At 45.3% G+C, this 19,937-nt stretch overlaps 1 long non-coding RNA gene across 1 annotated transcript in view; it reads left to right on the forward strand.

Moving 5' to 3' along the window:
• Positions 1–14,139, forward strand: part of LOC121493332 — a 29,027-nt gene extending 14,888 nt beyond the window's left edge. Inside the window, exon 3 of the long non-coding RNA XR_005988450.1 lies at positions 13,422–14,139. This is a non-coding gene — a long non-coding RNA (uncharacterized LOC121493332). The remainder of the gene's footprint in view (positions 1–13,421) is intronic.
• Positions 14,140–19,937: the final 5,798 nt, after the last annotated feature.

Here is a 19,937-nt window from a genome sequence, read left to right on the forward strand (position 1 = left end):
CAGGCAGAGACACAGGAGGAGGGAGAAGCAGGCTGCATGCCAGGAGCCTGATGTGGGACTCGATCCCAGGACTCCAGAATCGTGCCCTGGGCCAAAGGCAGGCGCTAAACTGCTGAGCCATCCAGGGATCCCCGGCAAACATTTTTTAATGAAATTTCACATCACAGATAAATGTCTGTTAACAAAAGGGATTTTTTACAAAATCGAAAGAAAGAAGGAATGAAACAAAGAAACAAGCAAAAGCAACAGAGCATTACAAATCTAAAAAGACTGGAAATCACTGTGTTGCTATTTTAAACCAAATTTGAACTTTGGAGGAGGCAAGTTGATATTTATTCCAGATAATTAAATCCTGGGCGGGGTGCCTCTTACACATTTTCTCCACAGGGCATGCAAGGCACAATGGCAGCAACAGGGAAGGCCCCTCTAACCTGGGTCACCTTTGTATTTCCCCTGGCTACATTTATCCATCTCCCTGTATTTATACCACTTGCTGCCCTGTGGGTCTGCTCACAGGACTCACACTGAGAGGCAGTGCTGGCAGTTCCAGCCCCGACAGTCAGACACCCTGGGCTCAATTCCAGGTTCCTTCCACAGCCTGGCTCCTTGACCCCCGGCAAACCACTTACTCTCCCCTAACATTGAACATCGGTGCCCCCCACCCTGCAACACAAGGTCTCCCCTGTACATTCTGTGGCTGTAGTGAGAGGGTAAATGAGGCGTGTAAAGTGCTTCTCACAATGCCCAGCATGTGGATAAACTATTGCTTAGTCCTCATGAGGATAACTTGAATCCTATTTCCTGGAAAATATGCAAGGAAAGGGAGCAGTCAACATGGATCCAGTACCAAAGCAAGGAGGAAGGGAGCCAGCAAAGGGGAATCCAAGAAACATCGCTCCCCCAATTGGGGGGGGGGGGTTGTTTTTCACCTGCCTTCAGGCCTTGACTCAGAGTGTGGAAGGGCAGTTTTATGACTGCTGGTCAGCAAAGGGACTTCCGTGCCAAGGCAGAAATATAAATATTAATTATTTTTTAAAAAATATTTTATTTCGGGATCCCTGGGTGGCGCAGCGGTTTGGCGCCTGCCTTTGGCCCAGGGCGCGATCTTGGAGACCCGGGATCGAATCCCACATCGGGCTCCCGGTGCATGGAGCCTGCTTCTCCCTCCGCCTGTGTCTCTGCCTCTCTCTCTCTCTCTCTGTGACTATCATAAATAAATAAAAATTAAAAAAAAAAAAAAAACAAAAAAAAAAAATATTTTATTTCTTCATGAGAGACACAGAGAGAGAGAGAGAGAGGCAGAGACACAGGCAGAGGGAGAAGCAGGCTCCATGCAGGGAGCCCGATGTGGGACTCCATCCCAGGTCTCCAGGATCATGTCCTGAGCCAAGCTAGTCGCTCAACCGCTGAGCCACACAGGGATCCCACAAATATTGTTTCTTAAGGTTGAGTTCTGGAAGCCCAAGGTGTCAAAGCCAGAAATGTGATGGTCCCTTAACCTAGAAGGTCTTTAGGTCCAGCCTAAATCAATGCTGTCAGCCATTGAGTTATCAGCTTGCCTCCAAACATCCACATCATCTGAGATTGGTTCAAGGAGAGGTTGCCGTAACAACCCAGAATGCTAGGTCAGCTGGTAGAGTTGAACCCCTCCCCTCACACATGCTGAGACCTATCTTGGAAGGACCTGGCTCTCTGTGCTGCAGCAGTTGGGTTTCATAGTCAAGGAGAGAGCAAGTGGCCCTGCTGCCACCTGTCCATGGAGAACTCCAAGCTCCCTTCCCTAAAGACCTTATTAACTGTATCTGACAGGGATGAAGGTGCTCTCAGAATAATTGCCCAGGCCAAGCCGCTTGCTGAAAATGACCAGCCTTAAGGCCCCTGGGAATCAGGTAGAGAGCTAACCTTGGTCTCATTAAGACCCCAGGGGAAAGGGGCCCTGGGCCAATTAAATACTTTTATTCTGTCCCCCTCCTCCTTGCCCCAGGCCTCACTTGTGACCTCCCCCAGGGCTGGCCCATTAAACTCTCCCTACTTTGATATTATAAAGGTTGAGGGGATTACACTTCCCTGGGACTTTTGCATTTCAACAGACACTCTGGAAAAATCAAAATGCTTTCAACCTCAAGGCATAAGTCTTTTAATGGGGTTTGGGCTTTGGGCTCCCTGGGAGTGATGGTGTGGAGGTGTAGTAGGGGGATGATGGCGGCAGGACCAAGTGAGAAGCGCCCTTACCAAAAAGACTATATAGTTCAGGTCTGAGGTCCAACAAGCTTGGCTTTAAGTACTCCCATGTATGGACCTTAGGTAAGAGCCTCAGTTCTCATGTCTCTAAAATGGACTCATAAGACTTAAGTCATATTGCTGTTAGCACAAAGCCTGGCACAGAGCCTGGCCCAATGTCTAAGGCCTCAAAGTAGGACCAGCCAAGAAGACTGTTGTCCACCCCCAGCCAAAGACAAGGATTGCTTCTGACAGTCTGGACTTGGGCTGGGTGTTTACCAGGAGCACTACATCCAGCTCCCAGGGATAGAAACCTGTGCTAGAGGACCTGAAAGAGGGAACAAATTAAATAGTCAACACTCTGTTGCAATTATGTTTATAAATTTGGTTTTTTCCTCTCCATGGGGGAGACTGAGAAAACACGATAACGCTAGGCACTTAGTGAAAGGGAGAGAGAGAGAAAGTGCCAAACGGACCAGAGAAAGGGAAGCAGTGAGGACCACCTGCCCAGTCACTGCTTAACCTGGGGACCCCTGAGACACAAGCAATGTTGAGCAAAATGCTTGAGCTGTGGGCAAAGGACTTGTTTCTCTGCAGAATGTGTCTGACAGTGACAGCGCCAGTTTTAAGGTTAGTGATGCAGAACCAGCTATCCCACAAAGCGATCGACTTCTGCTCTAACTACAATGGTTGGCTTTTACGAAGCTAGTATAGCTGCTAGACAGAAAGGATGCTGAGCTAGAAGCATCCTAGTCAGTTTGGGGGAGATCTAGATTTAAGACAAACCCCCACGGCCCTCACCCCAGTAACACTTGGCAAACTCTGCTAAGAGCCCACCGCCCTTCTCTTGGGGCCACAGTGGGACAGAGTAGAGAGAGCAGTGCCCCACCATACCAGCTCCACCCCACTGGCTGTGTGTCAGGGGGGATTCACACAGGTCTTTGTTGCCTCATCTGTGTAATGACAGAATAAATCTACTTGGATGGATTGTGAGGTTAAATGTCATGTATATGAAACAATTAGTGTCATAACCTAGAATGTAAAAATGTTCAAAAAATGTTAACTTCTTTCTTTGACAAGCCAAAGAGTAGTCTCTAGTCTCTCCTCCCTACACCCTTGCTGGCAGCCACTGAGACATATCTTATCAGGCACTCTACCAGCTACAAATAACAGAAAAATCTAACAGTGGACTAAATAGGCATTCATTTTCCTTGAATGAGGAGAAATCCAGAGATAAGTAGCCACTGGTTCTGGTTCTGCGGCATGGTACTGTTGTCTCTTTGATTTTATTGGCTTTTCTCTCATGGTTAAAACATGGCTACTGCAGCTCCAGTATCACAGCAAAAGAAGGAAAGAAAGAAAAGAAAGAAGAAAAGAGAAGAGAGAAGAGAAGAAAAGAGCATTTGAATAAGCCAACCCAGCCAACCCACAGTGTCAGCCACAGCTGTGCATCTGGTTAAATATAATGTTTCATATGTGTTTTCAACAAGTGAGTGTTGAACATCTACTGTACCCTGAGCTGGGTGCTGGGAAGATTGATGAGTAAAATCACACTTGGTGCTGAGGTGATGCACGCTTGGCCTGACTATGTGCTGGCTGACTATGTGTAGGAGCACAGGATCTTGGGGGGAGGGGGAAAGAGGACTTCCTGCATGGGTGCTGCCAATGCCGAGGGGTAAACCAGGTATCTGGAGTGGAGAGAGGCAGGCACGCTGTCCATACAGTGCTCTGGGCAGCGGGACCAGCAAGTGTGAAGTCCTAGTGGCAAGAGGGATCATCATGGGTATTCAGGGAATGAGAGAAGTTTCCCAAGGCCACCAAAGTTTATTCAAACAAAGATCAAAAGCATGCCCAACAGATGTGAAGTGACTGAATCTGACTCTAGGACCATTTAACCATGGTCTCCAATCCCTTCCCATGGAGGAGAGAAAAGCCCTGGCAACCTCTTCAAACACAGAGGCTGCAGGAAAAGCAGAAAGTGTGGGCAAGTGCCAAGGACAAACTCGGCTACCTCTCTGGTTGTCTTTTGGGAGAGAGAAGAGATCCAGACTAAGCCAGCTGGGTCCTGCACTTGGGTCAGGGTTTCTGCCTCCCAGAATCAATGACAGGAGGCCTTAGCACCTGCTGCACCCTCTGCTCGGAACCTCTCACTCCCAAGCCATCCTCACCTGTGAGATTTTTGTTCTGGCCACATGCCTGCCACTGTGAAACATGTCAACTCATGGACCATCCATGCACCAGGGACCTCTACCTTATAGCATTTGCCACAGTTGTGACTTTACATTATTTGTGTGAATTTTTTTAAAAAGTCATGTCTGTCTCTCCTGGTAGACTGTGAGGTCTATGAAGGCAGCCACCAAGGCTGGCTTTGCCCACTGCTCTGTCCCTAATACTAGCATTGTGCCTGGCACATAATAGAAGCTCAATGAATACTCAGAGCTAGACCATATCAAACTGACCATATTCAACCATTTTTGACGAAGAAAATGGTAATTTCATCCTAATATTAATCGAATGAATGCACACATTCCAATTTTTCGGTGTACTATTTACTGCAGCATGGAGATCAGTACTGAGAGAGTCCGCCTTGGGCCTGTTTAAAGGGTGGGTTTTCCTGAAATTATGAAGAGTCCAGTATCTGGTCCCGTCATGGTCTAGGTTTGAATTGTGCTTTTCACACTTCAGGGTGCATTTAAAGTAGATTCTGATCCAGTAGCTTTGGGGTGGGGCCCGAGATTCTACATTTATAACCAGCTTCCAGGTGGGGAGGCAGCCAGAGGGAAGGAGGCCAAAATGCAGGCTTGAAGCTGACTGGTGAAAGTTCTCCATGCCAACCCCAAGGAGCCCCAACGAAGACTCCTCCTTCTTTTTTAAGCCAATGCAAAATTCAGAAATTCACTGAAAAAGAGATGGGGCTCCAGGTCACTACCTATAATCAATCTCCATTGTTTGGAGAAGCAGCTGAGCAGCTATTGTGTTTAAATGAACCTTCCAGATCACTGAAATTTAGCCCTCCAGGTGCCCAAACCCTTTTCCTTTTAAGTGTATTGGCAGAAATGTTTCTAGTGTTATTAAGTGCTATCTTGCCTTCTTCAACAGGGTAAATTGGACAAAACCTAACTCTTCCTTTTTTTCTTCTTCCTTCTTTTAAAAACATTGTTGGTGAGATATATCATATATATGAATAAAACATGCATATATGACTTAAAGAATATAAGTCAAGTAGATACCAGTAGACCCACCACCCAGATAAGAAAAAGCATATCACTATAGTACCTCAGGAGCCCCCTCTTTCCATTAATCCTGTCCTTGCTTTTCTTTATTGTTTTACCACATGGGAATGTAGCCCCAAACAGTAGAATTTGTTTCACCTGTTCTTGAGCTTTATGTAACTTGAATCCTAGTTGTGTGTTTTGTTATGAGTAGCTCCTTTCGTTGAACGTTGTGAATTTTCTGGCTCATGTCTTCCATGACCATGGGCAAGGGTTCTTTCTATACAGATCTCCCTCAATGTACAGTGGGGTTATGTACTAATAAATCCATCGTAAGTTGTAAATATCATAAATCGAAAATGCATTTAATACACCTAACCTACTCAACATCACAGTTTAGCCTAGTCTGAAATTTGTTGAATCCTCCAAAGTGAAAAAGCAGAATAGTTGTATGGGTATTGGTTGTTTATCCTCACAACTGCATGGTTTACTGAGAGCTGCTGCTTGCTGCTGATGCCTAGCATCAGGAGAGAGTATCGTGCCACATATGCTAGCCCAGGAAAAGATCAAAATCAAAATTCAAAGTACGATTTCTACTGAATGCATATGGCTTCGAAACCATCATAAGTCAAACTATCATAAGTCAAATTCTTGTAAGTTGGGACCATCTGTATGTAGTAGGAGAGGAAGTGCTGGGTCAAGGATTCTGACAGCCTAGGCTTTCCAAAGTGCTACCAAACCAGTTTCCTAAATGGTTATTCTCCCTCCAGCAGTGGGGAAATCCACTCACATTGCTCTACGTGTCCACCGACACTGGATACTGGCCCACTTGTGAATTTTTCCTAACTTTCCATGGTGCTCAGGGTTTTCCTGAATAGCACTGTCTTGGGTCTGTTTGGGCTGCCCTAACAAAATACCACAGCCTGGGTGGTATATAAAAACAGAAACTTATTTCTCACCACTCTGGAGGCTGGGAGTCTGAGGTCAGGGAGCCAGCCTGGTTGGGATAGGGTCCTTGTCCAGGCTGCCGACTCCTTATTAAATCCTCACATGGTGGCCAGACTAGGGATCTCTCAGGGCCCTCTTTTGTAAGGGTGTTCGTCTCATTCGTGAGGGCTCCACTCTCATTACCTAATCACCTCCCAAAGACCCCCACCTCCTAATAGCATCACCTTGGGCATTAAGAGTTACTAATGAATTTGGGGGGCACACAAACATTTGGACCACAGCACACACAGCCCCCGCCCTTGGATGGATTGTAACCCAGGGTGGTTACTGTCATACTGAAGGGGCTCAGAGGCAGTGCTGTGCTCTACTGCCTTGTTTCTGCCTTTAACACAAACTAACAAACATCTTCTCCTTCCTATCGGAATGTCAATCTCCAGCAGCTTTCCCTTCCCCCTTGCCCCCTAAGGTGATTTTTCAAATCTTCTCTGGAATGGGAAGTTCTTCACCACCCAAATTTTCCCTGGAATTGTGTCTACACAAAGAGTAGAACTAAAGGAGAGTCTAAATGGCTTGCCTCTGAATAAATGCATAAACTGTGAGGGATGAACCCTGTGGCATTGATTTTGGCTGCAAATATTCTTTTGTTTTGTTTTGAAAGTGGTTGTTTGTTTCCTCATCAGTTTTGGGGTTTTGTTTATTTTTGCTCCTTTTCTGTTTCCTGTTCCAAATAATTGAGGTTGGCTGTATAAATCACCTCTGGATTAGTGAAGTGCTACTGCCCTTTGAATATGCCTCTGATTTAATTTTGTATTAAGTTTAATTAAATTCATATTTAATTTTGGTTGCTGGTCTCTTCCCAAAATACTGTGGCTTCAACTAGCAGATGGCACATATCCTTGTGACAAGAGACACCAAATATTCAAAAGAACTTAATTCTGCCCCCATCTGAAGCATCTTTAGAAACAAGTGTGTTGGAAAATTCTGACTTTTAAATGAAATTCATGCCTCATGTTGAGTCTGAGTTAACAGATTACAGACTCATCAGTGGACTCATTTGATGGCAAAAACCAACATTCTTGGTGAAATCTTACTGCTATAAAGTATTTTGACAGGGGCTGACTGTGGGTTACTGACCAACTCTGACAGATGTGAACAGAAGGGGAATTTATTAACAGGAGATTGGATAATTTGCTGGAAGACCCAGCTTGAAACCATGCAGCCAAGAATAGTATCCCAAATCATGAGGCAAAACTGGCCTAGTGCAGACCTGCTGCCATCACCAAGCACTGGGTACTTCATCTTGCCTCACAATGGACACTGGATGCAACCACTACTCTAGGAACTCAAGCTCCCTGCTAAGGCTGCCTTGACCAGAGAGACTGAGGTAGAGCCTGGTCACATGCTGTGCCCTAGCTGCAAGAGAGGCTGTGAAGACAAATACATTATTCACACTTGGTTTTTACACCATATAATGGAAAACTCAAAATAACTGTGGCTAAAGAAAAATAGAAATTTATCTCACTCTGTATAAAAAATGTGAAGGCAAAGAGTGCAAGATTGCTGTTGAAGTGCCTTTGATGACCTTCACATGCTTCCTTATGGACCAATGTGGCTGCTTGAGTACCTGCCATCAAGTCCACATCCCAGCTATCAGGAAAGAGAAAGAACGACACGCTCTCTTTATAACCACTTCCTGGAAATCACATGCATTTCTTACATTTCAATGGTTGAAATTTGATCATTTGGCCACATCTAGCAGAAAAGAGTTTGGGAAAGGTAGTCTTTGATCCATCCAGGTAGCCATGTCCCCAACTAAAAATTGGGGGTTCTCTTACTAAAGAAGAGAATAGGTATCACAGGAGATGACTGGTGGCATCTGATATAGCAAGTTCCTAGAATTTTTGTCCTCTGGACTGGGATGTGAGCTCTGTTCTCTATCAAGGCTCATAAAAGTGTGCATATGCGTGTGTGTGTGTACACATGTGTAAACACACATGCAGGATAGAGATATTTCCCAAACACAGAAAGAGGGTTCAGAAGCTAGACAACCATAAAAAATAACAGAGAACACTACTCCATTACTGCTACCCTTACTATAACTATGGGAAACTAAGTAACTGAGTCACACAGCACTGGAGCCTTTGAATGAAGTCAGTTGCCAGAGGACTGGGGACATGGAGAAAAAGACATTTGGAGGCACAGCTGGAAATAGGGGTGTTCACACTGGACAAATCTTTTATTTTCTCACAAGCTTGTGGGACTAGGGCAAGAATTCAAATTAAGACCCAAATACCATATATCTAAATATTTAAACACTATTAGTCAAGCTAACAAATTGTTAAATAAAATATCTTCAGGCACCTGGGTGGCTCAGTTGGTTAAGTGTCTGACTCTTGCTTACAGCTCAGGTCACAATCAGGGTGGTGAGATCAAGCCCTGTGTTGGGCTCTGCACTCAGTGTGGAGTCTGCTTGAGATTCTCTCTCTCCCTCTCCCTCTGTGCTCCACCACCTCCTGGTTCTTGCATGCAGGCATGCTCTCTCTTTAAAAAAAAAATAAAGTAAAATAAAATAAAATAAAATAAAATAAAATAAAATAAAATAAACCATGTCTTATCCTTCTACCCTAACAAACATACCTTCCTTGACTTCTGGAAGGCCAAGAGCAAATTTAGAATTCTCAGACTCCTCACACCAGAAAGTGAGAACCACAGGGGCAGGCTATCCCAGATGATGGTTAGTCTCCCTTTTATTCCCTCCTCAGCAAGGGGCCTTACCCACATGCATGTTCCTAACACCAGTCTGCACTTCCACATTCTGTCCAACTGCCCCAAGTAGCCACCTCTGGGCTCCAGGCTACACAAGCCACCCTTGGGAGGGAGGACTTTGCTAATAGGCCCACATGGGCCCTGGAAGCAGGCTTGGGCTTTGTGGGCAGAGATTCTAGGGTCCTGAATACCAGGGGCAAGTTCTAGACCAGGGGGGTGTGGGTCTAGGCTTTGGCTCTGGTTGGGCATCTTCCTTAGTCCTTAGGATATCTCACTCCAGAAATGCAAAGAAGCTAGGGCAGGGATCTCCGAAGGCCAGGCCCCCCTTACCTGGGTCTCAGGGTTGTACTGAATCACATAGTCACACTGACCCAGCCAGCCTGTCCATAAAGTAAATTAGGAATAACTAAAAGTTATTTTGAGAGTTTTTCCTACTTGATCTGGGGACTGGAGATTGCCTCTGGATTACGGACTATGGGAGAGGATTTCTTTAGCCATGACTCTGCATCGGGGGCAGGATTCAGCACTAAATGTATGTCTCCTCATCTCCGGAAACAAACCCAAACTAAAACACCAAAACCAAAATAGAACAAAACAGGAATCCCTCTTCCGCCCTTGACATGCTCAGCCTATTTCTCTCTGCTTCCTCCTACTCTGACACCCTCCAATCAGGCTCTCTCCCATCATCCTCCTGCTTTTCCCTGCTCAACTTTCTTCCCTCCACCCTCCTTCCCTGGCTGGAGTCTTAATCCCTGCCATAGCGACAGGGAAAACAACATAACAGTGGGGCAGATGAGAGCTGAATTTCAGAGCCCTGCTAAGAAGTGCGGGCTATCAGGACCAGGAATTTCCATAATGATACAGACCAGGGGAAGAACTGGAATCTTGGAGAGGTGATGAGGAAAACGTGGGGTTTGGAGGAACCAGGAACATCTCAAGAACCCAGTGGAGGTTGATAAAAAGGGATAAGGAGGGGTGCCCTGCAAAGTTGTAAAAGGTTAATATTGTTCCCTCAAAGGCCATGTAGCTCATGACCATCCCCTAACACAGCATTCTATGAGATGAATTATTGGCAGAGCGAGAAATGGTGGGGAACAGACAGTTCTCAGGAAAACTGAGGTCCCTCTTCAGAAAGGAGAGAAAGTGTTAATATTTTGTGAAATGGATCCAAAGCCTTGGAGGCCCAATGGGATGGTAAGGGGTTAATGCTCCCAAGGAGCAAAACTGGGATAGCTTGGGAGCTTATGGTCCTGAAATTAATTTATTTTAGAAGCATGGAAAGCCAGTGAATGTACTTCTGGCCACAAGACAGGACAGGTGAGAAAAGAGAAAGGAAGGAGGCCTAGCTTCTGCTTCCCGGAAAGGGGGTGTTGTTACAGATCTCCCAGGGAGCACACACACTCCTCATGTCAATGTATATGAGGCCTGATTACTTGGCTCACTCTCCACACCCGAACCCCCAGCATGTTCCTAGTGGCTGCCTCCCTGGTGTTCTGGCAGTCAGGCTGCCAACACCTGCCAACAACAAGGAAGCTGGGTATCGTGGTTGCAGCTTTGGAGGCTACTTATGAAAGAGATGACTCAGCCCTGGGAGCAGGAGGAGGGTGCAGCTAACACCTAGCTCAGCAAGAACCAGTATGCTATCAATCCAATTTGGCACTAACCCAGTGCCAACCACGTGCCACATCCTGGAGATGGGAAGATGACGAGGCATGATGGGAAGAAGACAGCTGTGCCCATAAGGAATCAGAGGCATGAATCCTGCAAGAGAGGAGAATAAAGAATCTGGCAGTGGAAGTGATTTCATGGGAGTACGATGATGGCGGCAGGAGGAAGGAGAGTGTCTCCCTTCCTATAGTCGGGTGATGAGTTTGAGTCTTCCTGAAGCACACCCTGGTCCTCACGACCTCTGGTCCAGTCAGCCTGGCCTCTGTCATCTGAGTGGTGCTCAAACTCGCCCCTCTTCTCCAGTCTTGGCTCAGCTACTCATTTCTGGCCTTGGTCCAGGCTCTCTGCACTCAGCACGCCAAGGCAACGTTCTACAATGTGGGTCCGTCAGCTCATGCCCTGCTTGAAAGCCTTCCTTGGGAGGAGAGGCAGCCAATGAGGCCTTAAGAGGACCAGAAACTGAAGTGCAATTAATGGTCATAAGGATATTCAGACCTGTGGTTGGCAGGTGGAGGAAAGGAAAACAGAGGCTACAAAGCAGGAGGAGATTAGCACCTGAAAAATGACCAAATGGAGGTGTGAAAGAAGCAAAACAAGGTACCAAAAAAATCTATTTTCTTTCTCCTTATAAGTAATTATATGAAATAAATTTTGCAGGGACGATTTAAGAATTCCTTACTAATATAATTTTCTTTGGGGTAATACCTGCCCATGTAAGTCCTTAATAAGCATGCAATGTTGAAGGAAAGAAGAAAAGAAGGAAGGAAGGAAGGAAGGAAGGAAGGAAGGAAGGAAGGAAGGAAAGAAGGAGAGAAAGAAGAAAAAGAAAAGGAAAGAAAAGAAAATCTTCTATGGTTTTTTTCCTGCCCTCAGAATAAAGGCTAAGCCCCAAGTTCTCTCATGCTGTGACCCAAACCTGCTGAAGCCCTAGGGGTAGAATGGGCTTCAGGGTAAGTTTGGCTCAATGGCTCAACTATGTCATCAAAGCCCCTGATTTTCAGGATGTTCCCTCTCCCCTCCATGGTGTTGTCTTCATCCTTCGCTAGGTTTCCCTCATGGTGACAAAATGGCTGCAACAATTCCTGACCTCATACCCGCACTCCGCACCATGTAGAGGGAGAAAGAGAGAGATTCTTTCTCTGAAGCTGCCTGAAAAGTCTTTCCCAGTCTCTCCAGTTAGAAGTGGGTCACTTGCTCATCTTAGGCAAAAAGGGATCTTGCTGATGAGTCTATACTGGGACTATTCATTTTACCCCTAGGGGTAGGGTGGAATCACCTTCCTCAAGTGTGTGGGAAGTGTAGGGAGGGTGCATACCCAACGGAAAATGGCATAGTTACCAAGAGGGAATGGATGTTGAGGAGACCACCACAGTGTGTACTGTAGCACCCTTCCAGCACCTCCTCTCCTCAAATCCCACCCAGCTATGTCCTACTCCCAAATACTTTGTGTTCTTCAATGTCTATAAACCTTTACATATACTGTTCCTTCTACCCAGGATGCCTTTTCATTCCTCTTGCTCAGTGAACACCTACTTATTTTTTAACCCTGCCCATCATCACTTTCCCTATTCTTTAGATATTGTGATCACCTTAAGGACAGAAGTCAGAGGATGCCTGGGTGGCTCAGCGGTTGAGAATCTGCCTTTGGCTCAGGACATGATCCCAGGGTCCTAGGATCAAGTCCCACATCGAGCTTCCTGCATGGAGCTTGCTTCTCCCTCTGCCTGTGTCTCTGCCTCTCTGTGTTTCTCATGAATAAATAAATAAAAATTTTTTTAAAAGGACAGAAGTCAGGTTCTCATTGACTCTCAGCAGAATAGAATACCTGGTGCACAATATATGCTCAATAAATACTTGTCAAGTGAGTGAGTGTTGCTGATGAGACAGTAGTACTTCCAAAGTTGACAACAAGGGGCTCCTGTATCTTCAAAATCTTGTCCTTTCAAAGTCTAAAATGTAACAAATGTAAGCAGAGTTGTACTATGTAAAGCTATGATGGGGAAAGGTCAGTACCCCCTGCTCCCTGAAGCTCAGATAAAGGACCATTGAAGGCAGGAGTTTTCCAAGGGTCTATACTATTATCTCAGAGAGAGGGTTCCCGCAAGGCTAGCAGGAATGTTTCAGTTCTCTTGTCAGGGTGGTGTGTCCTTAAATGGAAAGGGGTCCATCAGGCCATAATATCTTAATCCACCAATCTTTCAACCATTTAGATAATCCTACTGGGAAGAGTTTGCAACAGTCAGCAGACCCAGACACTCCCATCTGGCTGGCAATTACAGTCCCATTAAGTCTTAATAAATTGGCATTCTGGTTTACCATTCTAATCTGCATTTCTTCAGTGTGAATTGGTCTGAGACCAACACTACCAGTTGATTCTCAATATATGCCCTCTTCTTCTTCCCTAGTCACAGAATCCTCAAATTTTAGCTGGTCACATTGTTGCTTAAAAATCTAGATTACATTTCTCGGGCTCCCTTGCAGCTAGCTGGGTAGGGTCATTGACTAAATTCTGGCCAAAGGCATGTAAGTAAAAGTAATATGTGTGGAACTTCTTAGAGCACCATTAATAGAGGATTTCTTCTTCCTTTTTCCTTTCTTTCTGGCTAGAATGTGGATGTGCTGACTGGAGCTGAAGCAGTCATCTTGGACTGTTGAGGAATTTGACAATGGAGCCGTGTATCGGGGGACAAGATGGATGACAGAAGCAACAAGAAGGAGCCTGGATTGAATACAAAGTGCCTTATCACATGGCTCTTATTGCCTACCCAAACTTTTATATAAGAGAAATGCATTTCTGTGTTAAGTCACTTTTGATATTAGCAGCCAAACCTAATTCTAGCCTCATACAATCCCCCGGAGCTGTACGGGCCTGTACATGTATGTGGCTTTTGAGCACTTGAAATGTGGCCAGAACAAATTGAGAAGTCCACACTGCATTTTGACTTTATACCAAAAAAAGAATGTAAAGTATCTCGTTAATAACTTCCATATTGAGTGTATGTTGAAATGATAACATTTGAAATATATTGGGTTAATCTATTCTTTTTATTTTGAAAAAATATTACCTCTAGAAAATTTTGAAGTACATGTATGGCTCAGCCACATTTCTATGGGATGATGCTTCCCTGGCACTGGTTACTTTCATCTAAACTGATAATATCAAACTATTGAACCATGTAAAGCTGAGAGGTGATCAGAAACCAAGACCCAAAATCTAACTCTGCCTCTGGCTTTGTCCATCTGCCTGTCTGTCTGTCTGCTACTCACTGCCACCCATCACCCATTTGCTAACTACCTTATCTGCAATAAGAACAGATATAGGGCATCTGGGCGGCTCAGTCGGTGGGGCATCTGCCTTTGGCTCAAGTCACGATCTCAGGGTCCTGGGATTGAGCCCCGCATCAGGCTCCCTGCTCAGTGGGGAGTCTGCTTCTCCCTCTCCCTCTGCTCCTCCCTCTACTCATGCTCTTCTCCTTTGCTCTTCTCTCTCAAATCAATAAATAAATAATTATCAATAATAAATAAAATCTTTTTTAAAAATAAGAATAGATGTGAAGCTTGGCACAGAGCATAGCTAAGCCTGGAAGGAATGAGACCATCAGAAGTTTAAAAGACATGACTCTGGCACCCAGGCTGTGGTACCTGGGTAAGTGTCCCTGCCTGTTTATGGCTCTAGCAGCATTGGCTTCAGGTAGGCCGATGCCAGCCACACATTCCAGAATTCACTGATCTCTCCAGCTTTCAAGGTGGTGATTTGCTCTGCAACCCCAATTCTCTGATGAGTTCAAGAAAAAAAATCCTTGATTTTCAGTTTGTACAGCTTTTTCTTGTTATAAGGACAAGAATGACAGCATCTAAGCTTTTATATGCCAGAGCTGAATCTAGAATTCCATGGTGTGGTGGTGGTGTTTTCTTTCCCAAAAAAATTTAAAATACATAGTAGTCTGAGCCTGCTTAGTATGGCCTCAAGTCATCCTGTACACAAGAGCAAAAGGGCAACAGAGTCCTGCAGTAGGCACCCCAAGTCACATTCCAAATATTCTATTAAACAAAGCAAAAAAAGCATGCATACGTTTTTTCAAAACCATCAAAATGATTTAAATTTAAGTTTGGGCACCCAAGTTTTACCCCTTCAGAACAACTTATCCCTCTGGGGTTCCAAAGAATTGAGGTCTTATTACACAGGCTGAAAATAACTGAGTGAAGAGATTCTAAATCAGGTTGAAGTCTTCCTTTCTTTTTCTTAGTTGTTGTTTAAGAAACCTTAATTTAGAAATTCATGCATAAGTCCTGTTCCACGTCAATGACCCCTGGGCCCTACTCTTCCTGGTACCAGGAAGCAGGGGCCCCAGTCTGCTGCTTTAGGGACAGGCACCCAGCTCTCCTCTGACCTGGAAATCTCTGCTCAGCTCCTTCTCTCTCTGACAGGCAAAGCCGGCCTTGCAGAATTCCCTCACGTACCCTGGGAGCTGGGATTGCTAAAACAGAGTTGCCATAGCTGATGTGCTAATGAATTCATGAAGCCGCCTAGTGGAATGAGGTTACAGGGAGGTGGAGGAAAAGTTCTTTTCTCTCTTTTCTTAAAAAAAAAAAAAAAAAAAAAAGTAGCTTTTCTTTTTTGTGAGTGGGTACACACACACACACACACACACACACACACACACACACACTAGGCCTCTAACCTGAAAAAACTTTCCTTTCAACTGCCCCAAATTGCTCAAGGTGATTTTCCCATCTTTTAAAGCTCAGAGTGTTCAGGTTCTGGCCTGATTCTGCTCCTCCTATTCTGAGATCCGATTCCCTCTCTCAAAATGCAGGTTTCTTTATTGTTCTCACTTGTGTGACATGTCTCCCTTTTCACATCAGTGTCTTCTCTCTTCTTGTAGATTGAAAGCACATTGAGAGCAGGGCCCATATCTTATTCTTACTAACTCTTGTATCTTCTAAAGATCCTGGAGTCCACAAACCTCACTCAAATACTCAACAAATGTTTATGGTATTGACTTTTTCCTATAATAATAATAATAATAATAATAACTGCCACATAGAGAGCACTTATTATGTGCCAGACAATGTTCTAGGGACTTCACATGGATGGATTCATTTAACCTTCCCAACCAATCCTAATATATTTTTTTTAACCAATCCTAATATTATCCCCATTTTGCAAATGGGGAAACTGGTAGACAACTTGGTTAAGTAAGTGTCTACAGGTCTTATGGCCTGTAAACCATGGCAGAATCAAGATTTGAACCCAGATCTTTACCTGGCTTCCTTGACAATTTTCTAAACTATTTGACTACATTGCCTCATATCCAATGTGCACAAAGACCTTGAAATGATTTACTGGTTTGGTCCCCAGAAAGCTATTCTTTGCTGTCATAGCCACAGAACCACTGGCTAGGTTTGACTTCCCAAAGGGTATTTGCAGCTATAATTGTGCCATAAGTGAGCTCCGTGGTTTTGTTTCCAACCAGTCAGCCCTTGCATCACTGGGAAGCCCCAAGACTGTGTGGAAGGTATCATGGGGAAGGAGAATTATAGCTGATTCCTTTTCAAATTTCCCATCCGGGGAAAAAAAAAAAAGAAAGAAAGAAAGAAAGCAGACTTACAACATTGGTATAAAGCAAGGACATTGTGATGGTTAATTGCATGCGTCAAGTTGTCTGGGCCATGGGATGCCCAGGCGGCTGGTAAAACATGATTTCTGGATGTACCTGTGAGAGTGTTTCTGTATAAGATTAGCATTGAAATTGGTGAATTCAGTAAAAATTGATTGCTCCCTCCACTGTGGGTGGGCATCACCAATCCATTGGTAGGCCTGAATAGAACAAAAAGCGGAGAAAGGAGGATTTTGCCCCCTTTCTATCCTGCCTGTCTGTTTGAGCTGGGACATTGGTATTCTCCTGCCCTTGGGCTGGACCTTGCAACCTTGGCTCCCCTGGCTCTCAGGACTTTTGGACTCCAACTGAATGACACTGTCACTTCCCTTTGTCTCCAGATTGTGGTCTGTAGAATGATGTGGGGAAACTTCGTTTTAGCTGCCACCATCATCTGTTGGTTCCCTAGAGTTAAGTGCCTTTTGTCCTTCTCTTGAAGCATGCACATTTCCCAAGGATATATAGTGTAAGCAAAAAAGATGTTTTGATATGGAATGGGGAGACCTGGAGCTGAGCCCCATCCCAATCACTGTCTCTGTAGTTAAGAGAGATCCAAAATCCCCCATTCCCCATGAAATAAAAGAGTTGGACCAGCTAGTTCTGAGGACCCTTCCAGCTGCAAGAACTTGTGGTCTTTGACTATAGGTGGGCTCCCTGGACAGCCTTCCTCCAGGATAGGGCAGGTAGCACAAAAGCCCAATGAGAAGACTTTCATAGATCTGGGTTCAAATCAGCTCTACCAGAGACTTACTGGCCCCACCACCTGTGGGCAGTTATTTAACCAACTTGCACACCAGTTTCCCCATAGCCTAAGCCCCCGTTTTTGCCAGAACTGGCTCTTGCCAAGAGTAAGGAGGACCTCGGCCTGTGGACTCTGCGGACTCTGCGAGGGCTGAGCCGGCTCCCACCGCTCCACATTAGCAAAGCTTTGTTTTGGAAAGGTTCAGGGAGAAATTTATTGATATAAGCTGGAAGTTGGTTGGTCGCATTAAGAACTCAGCTTCCCCCTTCCCTTGGTCCCACTGGCTACAAAAGGAGCTTTGTGTGCCGTGGGGCAGCCGGCGCGGGATGTGACCACCAGACGGAATTCAACCTTTCATAGGCTGCAATGTCTGCTCAGAAACACACAACCGCGAGCTTTTGCTCCTCCAGGGATGGCTGCCCTGCGCATCAGTGCAGGTCAGAGTGACTGGGTCTGGCCTGGGGAGAGCACCAGCTTGGCCATCCTTCTTGTCCCATTCCTCCCATGCTTATCCTGAAAACGAACGGAAATGGCTGGGAACACATCTCAGTGAGCTGAGGGACTTTCCTTTCTCTGTTTCCTCACAGCTACAATGACAAGAGCTGTCCAGGGCGGGGGCGTCTCCCCCAGGGTCAAGAGAGAGTATGGAGCATGAGTGGGATGGGTACAACCCTGTACTCAGAGGCCGCATCATATTCCCTTCCATCCTCTCCCCAACTTCTTGCCTCAGGAGACAGTGACCAATTAGTCCCCATCATAGCAGAGGGCTAAGCTGTGGCACAGAGAAAAATCTGGCTCTGGCACCCCACTACTCTGTGGCTCCTCTTCCACTCAGGCGCCCGGGGCCTTCACACTCTTGCACCATCCCAACCCTCATACCCAATCCAATGTCCTGCTGTCAGCTACACCTCATGGTTGGAAAGTGATCTTAAATGAAGCTCTTCATGTTTTCCCTGTGGGCAGGGATTATATCTCTTCTTTCTGTGTCCCCAAGCCCTCCACAGTGCCTGGCACACCAGAGTCATCTAATACACTTGAGTGAGTGAGTGAGTGAGTGAGTGAGTGAGTGAGCAAATGCTAATGCTACTGAACTATACTTAATATGATGCCCTCCCAGAGGTATGAGCATTTTGTTCCCTTAACTAAATCCTAGTAGAAGAGATATTTGATGGCAGAGCATTTTCCCACAGCCATCAGACCTCACCAAATAGGTGGCTGCCCTAAAAGTAAAGTTTGCCATTCCGTGGGGCAGGAGGGTGGGGAGGGACTGTTGTGGGTTGGGGAGCTACACTGGCAGGAGAGAGGAAGGAAGCAGTAGGTTTTGGCTCTCTGAAAACGTTGCCTAAAGGCATCCTGGATTCTTCCCAGCCTGCAAAAAGGGGATCATTCAACACTGTGGCTGCCCCAGCTGCAGAGAAAAATTGAAAGAGTTTGGTCCATCCACAGGCAGCCAGCCAAGTGTGTGGCCATAACAACTCTCAGAGGCAGTGGGAAGGGGCAAAAGCCAGAAGAGAGAGTGGGACTGTGTGTATAGCTGGAGATTAGGGAAGGATGGTGGCAGAGGGAGCACCTGAGAAGGGAAGTGGGTTTGCTCACACAGATGCTCTGCTCAGGAAGGCTTTCAAAGCAGAGGGAGCAGAGTCAAGGCCTGATGGCTGGAAGACACAGATGTGCCGCAGGAGAGTTTGGCAGGGCACAGGGTATATGAAGGTGGTAGTAGGAAATAAATTTGAAAAGGTCAATTTGGATTCAATTGTGGAGGGTCTTGGGCCAGGCTAGAGAGTTTGGACTCTTCCATAGGCAATGGGAGCATTTTAAGATCTCTTAGCGAATAAGGTAGCTTAATTAGGGAAATAAACCAAAATTTGCTCAGCCCCAAATATCAGGCACTCGATCAGTGTTATCACACGCAATCCTCAGCACGATTCCCTGACATGGGTGACATAATCCCCATGTCACAGTTGAGGAGACTAGTAAAAATTGATTAGGGACTTCCCTGAGTCACACAGCTAAATTCCCAAATAAGTACTTGATATTTCCTTCTTGTACATACTTTGCAGATTCGCAAAATGAGAAGGTACTCCAACAAAACTGGAGTGAACATCAAAGGAACAAAAGGATAATGCAAAAATACAAGAAATGGTGGAATTAACCAGAGTCCAATGGGAAAAAAAAAAAATCCCAGCATGATAGCTGCTTCAAAAGAAATTGGTGTCCAATAAAATGTCAATGGGTCCCAAGGAGAAAATCTTTTAGAAGAATCTAACAGATCCCAAGCCACACATAAAATGAGTAAAAAGCTAGGAAATATTTGGGGCACGATAGCAAAGACCTAGCTTTCTTTGCCCAAACAGAAACAAGAAAGTAATCAAAAACTCTGGGAAAAGCAAGCCACGAATCAAGAAAGTCACGGTCCAAAAATAAAACAACGAAAGAGATAAGATGAATTTGAGCAAATGGTGGCACATAAAGCATCTCTCTGATCTTGGGGCTCAGAACGTTGTCCTTTGAGTAACACAGGTGTCTTCCTGTGGACATTCGGGGAAAGAAATACGATCAGAGGCCATCACCAGGACCCGTGATATTTACCCACACAGAATGCACTATTCCGGTTGTTACTCATTCATTGGTCTTCAAATTTTCAAATTGACCGTGAACAAAGAAGGGAAAAGTTCACTATGATTTTAGGACGGGATATGATGTGACCATATCTGACAATGT

This window comes from Vulpes lagopus, chromosome 6 (genome assembly GCF_018345385.1).
Source record: "Vulpes lagopus strain Blue_001 chromosome 6, ASM1834538v1, whole genome shotgun sequence".
Taxonomy (NCBI): Eukaryota; Metazoa; Chordata; class Mammalia; order Carnivora; family Canidae; genus Vulpes; species Vulpes lagopus.